At 52.6% G+C, this 7,082-nt stretch overlaps 1 long non-coding RNA gene and 1 pseudogene across 1 annotated transcript; one reads left to right on the plus strand and one right to left on the minus strand.

Annotated features, from left to right (window-relative positions):
- Positions 985-4,935, plus strand: LOC110259926. The gene is made up of 3 exons (XR_002342409.1): positions 985-3,153; positions 3,313-3,552; positions 4,897-4,935. It is a non-coding gene; the product is annotated as an uncharacterized LOC110259926 (long non-coding RNA).
- LOC100738647 lies at positions 5,261-6,342 on the minus strand (annotated as a pseudogene).

Here is a 7,082-nt window from a genome sequence, read left to right on the forward strand (position 1 = left end):
ATTCCAATTTACACCCCCGAAGGACAATGGTCCTGAGTAGCAGCAGCGTCCAGGACGCCCTGGGCCTGAGTTAACCATTTCGCTTCCAGAGGAGGCTCCAGAGGCCCGTGAGCCCTGAAGAGACACGCCCGGGTCTTTGAAGCTCCCTGTTCCCAGCAGCATCATGGGCATCACCTGAGAACTTGCTAGAAATGCAAATGTTGGAGACTCGCCCCAGCCGACCTGAGTCACAACCTCCAGGGGTGGGGCCCGGCAGCCTGGAAACGAGCCCTCCAGGGGTTTCTGGTGCCTGCCCAGGTCTGGGAGCCGCTGGTCTGGTCTCAGGAAGCCGCCTTAGCTGCAGGGGAGGGGCACACACTTGTTAATAAACCAAATCTGTGCTGGCCGGGGGCAGCTCCCAGGGCAAGGTGGCGTCCATCTCCAGTTGGTGTGATGTGTCGGCACCTCTCAGCTCATTGGTATCTTTACTTTGGGTAATTGGGACCGTGTGGAAAATGTCACTCTTACTTTCCTGTGAAGGGTCGAGCTCTCGTAAACACCTGTTATTCGGGCTTTGAGGTTTATTATGTGTCAGGCATGTTCTGATGACCCCCTTTGTTCCCTGGGGAGGGGAAGGAAAGCTTAGAGCCGTTTAGAAACCCCCTAAGGTCACACAGCTAATAAGTACTGAAATTGGAACCCTGTCTGTCTGCCAGGGAGTGGGCTCTGAGCAGCCACACTCTGAGAGAAGGAGTGGGGAATACTTGCATAGTGTGGGGCTTTCAAATGATTAGGGTTGTTGCTGTTGTTCTGGAACCTTCCAAAGCACGGTCTTCTCAAGAAGGGGCTTTCCTCTGCATCTTCTTCTTCTTCTTCTTCTTTTTGGTCTTTTTAGGGCTGTACATGTGACATATGGAAGTTCCCAGGCTAGGGGTCGAATCGGAGCTACAACTGCCAGCCTACACCACAACCTGAGCAATGCTGGATCTAAGTCTCATCTGTGACCTATACCACAGCAAAGCTGGATCCTTAAGCCACTGAGAGGGGCCAGGGATCAAATCTGCGTCCTCGTGGATACTAGTCTGGTTTATTACCGTTGATCCACGATGGGAATCCTCCTTTGCGTCTTCTAACCTCGGACTCTGACAAGCCAAAGCGGATCTCAGACACGTGTAGCTCCTGCCTGGTTGACAGTCCCTGGTTGACAGTCCCTAAAATGTTAATGGGGTGACCTCTTACTTCACTCCCACCGGCTTTACTTTGACTGGTAGGAATTGCTTCTGGAGTGTTCCAACTGCAGGCACCCCCTGCGAGGTGTCTCAGGTGTGTGCCACTTGCCGGGGTGACACTTATTGTGATGGGTTCTCAAATCCTGTCTCAAATGGCAGGTGGGGGCCCGAGGCACTTGGAAGGGACAGGGTCTGGGGGGCTGGAGACACCGAAGTGGCCTCCACCATCTGCTCCACCGTCTCACTTAGGGCTGAGGCTACAGTCTGGGAATCACACTGGCACTCTGGCTACCACTGGGGCTTCTTGGCTCAGACCCTGGGCCATGGTGGAGGCCAGAGGCAGGCCCAGCTCCCAGCTGCCCCAAAGGAATCCCCTGCACAGCGTGAGGAGGGGCCTGCCATCACAGCGGAACAGAAGAGGCTCCAAATATTCCCTTTTGGGGCTGCAGAAAGGAAGCCAAGCGAAATGTGAAGAGGTGTCTGAAAGCCCAGAGGAAACCAGTAGGCCTTTCCAGAAGTTCTATTTGTGGTAAGAAGCCTTGGCATGGGGCAACCGGCTCGACTGCAAAAATAGACTGAGGTGCCGAGAAACGGCTCAATTCTGGAAGCAAATGTCCCTCCTCAGAAGCAGGGAAGGCTCTGCCCCTCTCTGCTGCTTCCCTCTGGACCCCAGCATCAAAGAGAGAGAGTGAGAGAAGCTAAACATTGTGAAATGAACTCTCAGAGTGTTGCCACACTGTTCCTGTTATGTGGGGCCCCTGGAAACACAGGGCAAAGAAAGTCTCATGCAAGCGCCTGGAAACCGAGCGGGCCAAGGCCCATCCTCAGGTCTCACGGGACCCGCTTGCCGTCACTATGTTCTTTCTCTCCTTTGCCTCCCAATGGGGAGGACGACTAAGCAAGATGGGGTCCGACATGCAGCAGCGGAAGGGAGCGTGGCTAGTCAGGAAAGGTAGACCTGGAAGTGATCAAAGCCAGGTCCCCTAGGAAAGGCTGGTCTGGAGACCCTTCTTTACAACGCCGGGCTGACAGCCTGCTGGGGGTTTAAGATGCAACCGCGAAAGGAGAGGAGACCAAGATGTTCGACGTCCCTCCTAACTCTGGAGGTCTGCCATGGCCATCTGCCTTTTGGGGGACTCCTGTGGCTCCTTTGTGGGGCACAAGCTTTCACACTCTTAGGAGGACGACCTCGCAGCTCCGCAGCGGTAAGAGGACTGCGAGCCCTCCATGTAGGTGTCCATCCGCTTCCCGACATCGGGGTGGAACCCAGCCTGAAGGCCCTCTGGGTGGTCCCGAGTAAGCCCGCCACACTTTCCCGGACTCCTGGCTGCTGTGAACAGATCCAAAAGTGCAGGGGCACAGGCAGCGTCGTGCTTCTGGGAAAGGGGTGCGTTATTTTATGGCCCAAGCAAAGGAGCGTATGCCCAGCGCCTCTGCCGCTGGGACTGGGATACGTCAATCAAATCCGCTTGCTCCTCCTCCCCCAGGAGATGGGCGGGTCTTTCCATCTTTTCAGCCTAGAACTGTCTACGTCCAGCTGTGGCTTTGCACTCAGCTGCCACTCAGCCCGTTGGAGTTGAAAGGTCAAATGTCATCAGGAATTAGCAGCCCGGCTTACCAGCAGCTCTTCTGTCTTCGGAGAATACAGGGCCGCTGTCAGAGGGCTTAGACAGGGACTAGGGAGGAAATTCCCTCTGCGCCAACGGAGGAAGCTCACCCATCCTGGAGGGAAAATGGCAGGATCCGCCCCAGGAACTTTATAGCTGGTGGTTAAGATCCCCATGCAAACAAGCAGGAGGGAGAATGAGGGAGGTTGTCAGGAAGAGAGAAGGAAAGCCGGGCAGAGGGTGGTGAGTGGGAAGGAGCCCCAAGCCAGGCTCAGGAGGGCCAGGGCATTGAGAGATCCGTCTGCAAGCTGGATTCCGCAGGGCATTTGGTCTTGCAGGTACGCGCAGAAAAACCTTCATCCGTATATTTAACAGTGTTGGACCGAGTAAAAAAGGATTGCTTTTTTCCTGGCAGCATCCCATGTCTGAGCCCAACTCCTCTAATCAAGCAATTCTGGTGGGACCCACCATTCACAGCACCCTGCCCCTGTCCGCAGGAGGTGGGCACGTGACCCAGGCCAATCAGCGAGCCAATAGAGAGCCCCCTTGCCCTGGTGGCGCTGTGGGGAGGAGTCTCCAGCCTGCTCCCCGGCCCTGCGCTGGAAGGTGGTGTTGCTGGCAGCCCTTCTCCAATCCGCATTGAGAACGCATGTGCAATGATAGAACTGGACGACCCAGTTTGAGGGAGCCCTGGGGTCCTGGATACATTTGTGCCCAGTGCACCTCATCCTTTCCCGGTAAGTAAATCAGTAAGCCATCTCCCTCCTATGATTTATCTGAGTTACCTTTCTGTGACTTGAGCCCACAAAAGCCCTATTACAGGGACTATGCGGGTACAGGGAGGACCCTGCCATCTCTGGAAAGAGCTTGCTGGTCTGTGGTAACTGTAGACTTCCACGAGGGATAGAACAGAAATGTTTAACTTGAGAAAGTCAAGTCTTTCTAGTCCCTTGAGAAGCACTCTTTAACCTACCGCTAACGGAGAGGCTGATAAAAAAAAATCCTTCCTTTCCATTCATCTGGGGACGTTCATTTGCGGGTTAGTGTTCAGTCCGCAGTCCTGCCGTTGAGCAGGTGAGTGGATGAAAGAAGGAAAACGTAACTTACCCTTGAAAAGGCTACACACACCTGGAGCTGACAGGCATCCCTTCACCACTAATGGAAGCCTGGGTTCTCCAGCAGGTCCTGGGGTCTAAAGTGGGGTTCCCTGGTTAGGGGATGGTGGGTCTCCACCAGAGCTTGCCCTCCTACTCTAGTGGGGGTCTGATTAGAATCTTCTGGTGGCCTTGTGCCTGGGGGTCTGGCCCTGCTCTGAGAGGGCACGCTCTGCCAGTAGCCTGAGGCAGCTGCCTTGCCAACCCCATGCCATCTGTTACCCAGACTTTTTGCTCTTTCAGCCCAGCCGCCTTCCCTATCACTTATTCTGAAATTGGGAACATTTCCCAAGCCAACAACTGCCCGGGCCACAGTGTTCCTTGCTGAGTGTCCTCGCAGGAGAGACAGGGTACATGGTGAATTAAAAACAGTGATCTTTGCTCCCCGCCCTAGTGAAAGGATGGTCTTGCCAGGCTGCAGTCTCCTGCCATTCCTGTCTCCCATTTGCTCTCACGTGATGAAAATTGTCTATAATATGGACTGGACCTCTAGATGGTCTCTTGCTAGAAGCATTGGGAGAAGGATGTTTTGTAAATGAAACTAACTGGAAGTCAGGCTCAGGCTTCACCCCCTGCTTTTGACCTCGGATAAGTTCTATATACCCAGGAACCTCAGTTTTCTGTTCTGTACTATGGGGATGATAATACTGCTGTGCGTCAGACTGGGTTGTGTTGTGAGTGACAGAGCTCTCAGCTCTGTGGCTTAAAACACTCCTGTGGATGGTGGTTGCCAGGGGCTCCAGGAAGAGGAGGATGGGGGGGTTATTGTTTAATAGATATGGTTTCAGATTTACAGGTTGAGTTGTTGGAATGTATGGTGGTGATGGCTGCACAACAATGCGAAAGTATTTAGTTCCACTAAACTTTACCTTTAAAATGGCTAGGATGGTAATTTTTTTTTTTTTTTTTTTTTTTTGGTTGTTTTAGGTCCACACTCGCAGCATGTGGAGGTTCCCAGGCTACAGATCGAATCGGCGCCTCAGCTACCGGCCTACACCACAGCCACAGCCACATGGAATCCGAGCTGTGTCTGCGACCTACACCACAGCTCATGGCAACACCGGATCCTTAACTCCCTGAGCGAGGCCAGGGATTGAAACTGCATCCTCATGGTTGCTAGTCAGATGAGTTTCCGCTGAGCCACAATAGGAACTCCTAGGATGGTAAATTTTATGTTATGTGTATTTTCCTTTTTTTTTTTTTTTTTTTTTTGGCTTTTTTTAGGGCCACACCCGTGGTATATGAGGTTCCTAGGCTAGGGACCTTTTTTTTTTTTTTTTTTTTTTTTTTGGAGGAATAAAAAAGACCTTGCTATTCCGCCCTTTGAGTTACAGCTATTATGACAGTTGAGAGGGGCGAGGGGGGGGGGTGTAGAATTAGGAGGGGTTTTGATGGCTGCCCGTCTAGTCCACTTAGTTTTTGTACTGGAAGGGCTCGTCGCCAGTTTCGTTGAGAAGACACGTGCGGATGAGAGCTTCTGTCACCGCAAAGGGGTCACAGTTGGCAGAAGGGCGACGGTCTTCGAAGTAACCCTTCTTCTCCTGGCCGACAGTCTGGGGAATGCGGATGCTAGCGCCACGGTTGGCCACGCCGGCAGAAAAGTCGTTGATGTTGGAGGTTTCATGGAATCCAGTTAGGCGCCGGGCGTTGTCCAGGCCCCCCTTGGGATCGTAGGCTCGGATGTGGTACTGGTGCCGCTTGCTTAGCTTCTCGATGGCCTCCTCGATGTACTTCAGACCATTCTCCTCTCGCATGGCCTTGGTGCTAAAGTTGGTGTGGCAGCCGGCACCATTCCAGTTCCCAGGAATGGGCTTAGGATCAAAGATGGCGATCACTCCGAAGTCTTCGCACACACGATGCAAGATGAATCGGGCCACCCAGAGGTGATCTCCCATGTCGATTCCTTCACAGGGTCCGATCTGGAATTCCCACTGGGCGGGCATGACCTCGGCATTGGTGCCCCCAATCTTGATGCCGCATACAAGCAGGCCCGGTAGTGAGCCTCCACAATGTCCCTGCCATAGGCTTTGTCTGCTCCAACACCACAATAGTACGGACCTTGGGGCCCAGGGAAGCCATTGGAAGGCCAACCAAAGGGGTGTCCATCTGTGCCCATGAGAGTATATTCCTGCTCCATTCCAAACCAGGGGTGCTGGTTGCTCACCATGTCCATTATCCATTTACAGGTGTGCCTTAAGTTGGTCTCTGCAGGCTTTCGGTTGTACTTGAAGACCTCACAGAACACCAGCTTGATGGGGTCCTTGCGGAAAGGGTCCCAAAACATGGCAGCAGGGACAAGATACAGAGCCACAGCAATACCAGATCCAAGCCGCATCTGCGACCCACACCACAGTTCACAGCAATGCCAGATCCTTAACCCTCTGAGCAGGGCCAGGGATGAAACCTGTGTCCTCATGGATGTTAGTTGGGTTTGTTAACCACTGAGCCACTCCCCTTTTTTTTTCTTTTTTTTTTTCTTTTTTGGCGACCCCAACGCATAATGGAGTTTCCAGGCCAGGAATCAGATCCAAGCTGCAATTACAACCTACGCCACAGTTGCAGCAATACCAGATCCTTTAACCCTCTGCACCAGGCCCGGGATCAAACCTGCATCTGGGTGCTGCAGTGACGCCACTGATGCACCACAGTAGGAACTCCTGTAATGTGTATTTTAACTCAAAAAATAAAACAACAATATTTTTAAAATATTTAACATTTTAAAAAAGTACTAACCCCACCTCTAGCCCATAATAGAAGACTCCCCAGGCAGGCAGTGCGGGCTAGCTGGATGGGTCTATGAAATCATCACAGACCCAGGTCCTTCAGTTTTCTCACACCAGCATCCATTCCAAAGGTCACCTCATAGTCCAAAATAGCTCCTAGAGCTCCAGCCATCATACTCCAGATTACAAGAAAGAACTATGTTCTGATGCTGTTTTTAGGGGCCTTCCCAAAAGTCCACCCCAAAACTTCTGCTTATATTTTATTGGCTAGAATTTAGTCCCATGGCCATGTCTGGCTTCAAGGGAGTCCGGGAAAGGTAGGTGTGGTAGGAAGCCTCAACTCCAGGCTTCCTGGTTGATTCACTCCTTTGTGGAATTCTACCCCTGAGT

Source organism: Sus scrofa, chromosome 3 (genome assembly GCF_000003025.6).
Source record: "Sus scrofa isolate TJ Tabasco breed Duroc chromosome 3, Sscrofa11.1, whole genome shotgun sequence".
NCBI classification, from domain to species: domain Eukaryota; kingdom Metazoa; phylum Chordata; class Mammalia; order Artiodactyla; family Suidae; genus Sus; species Sus scrofa.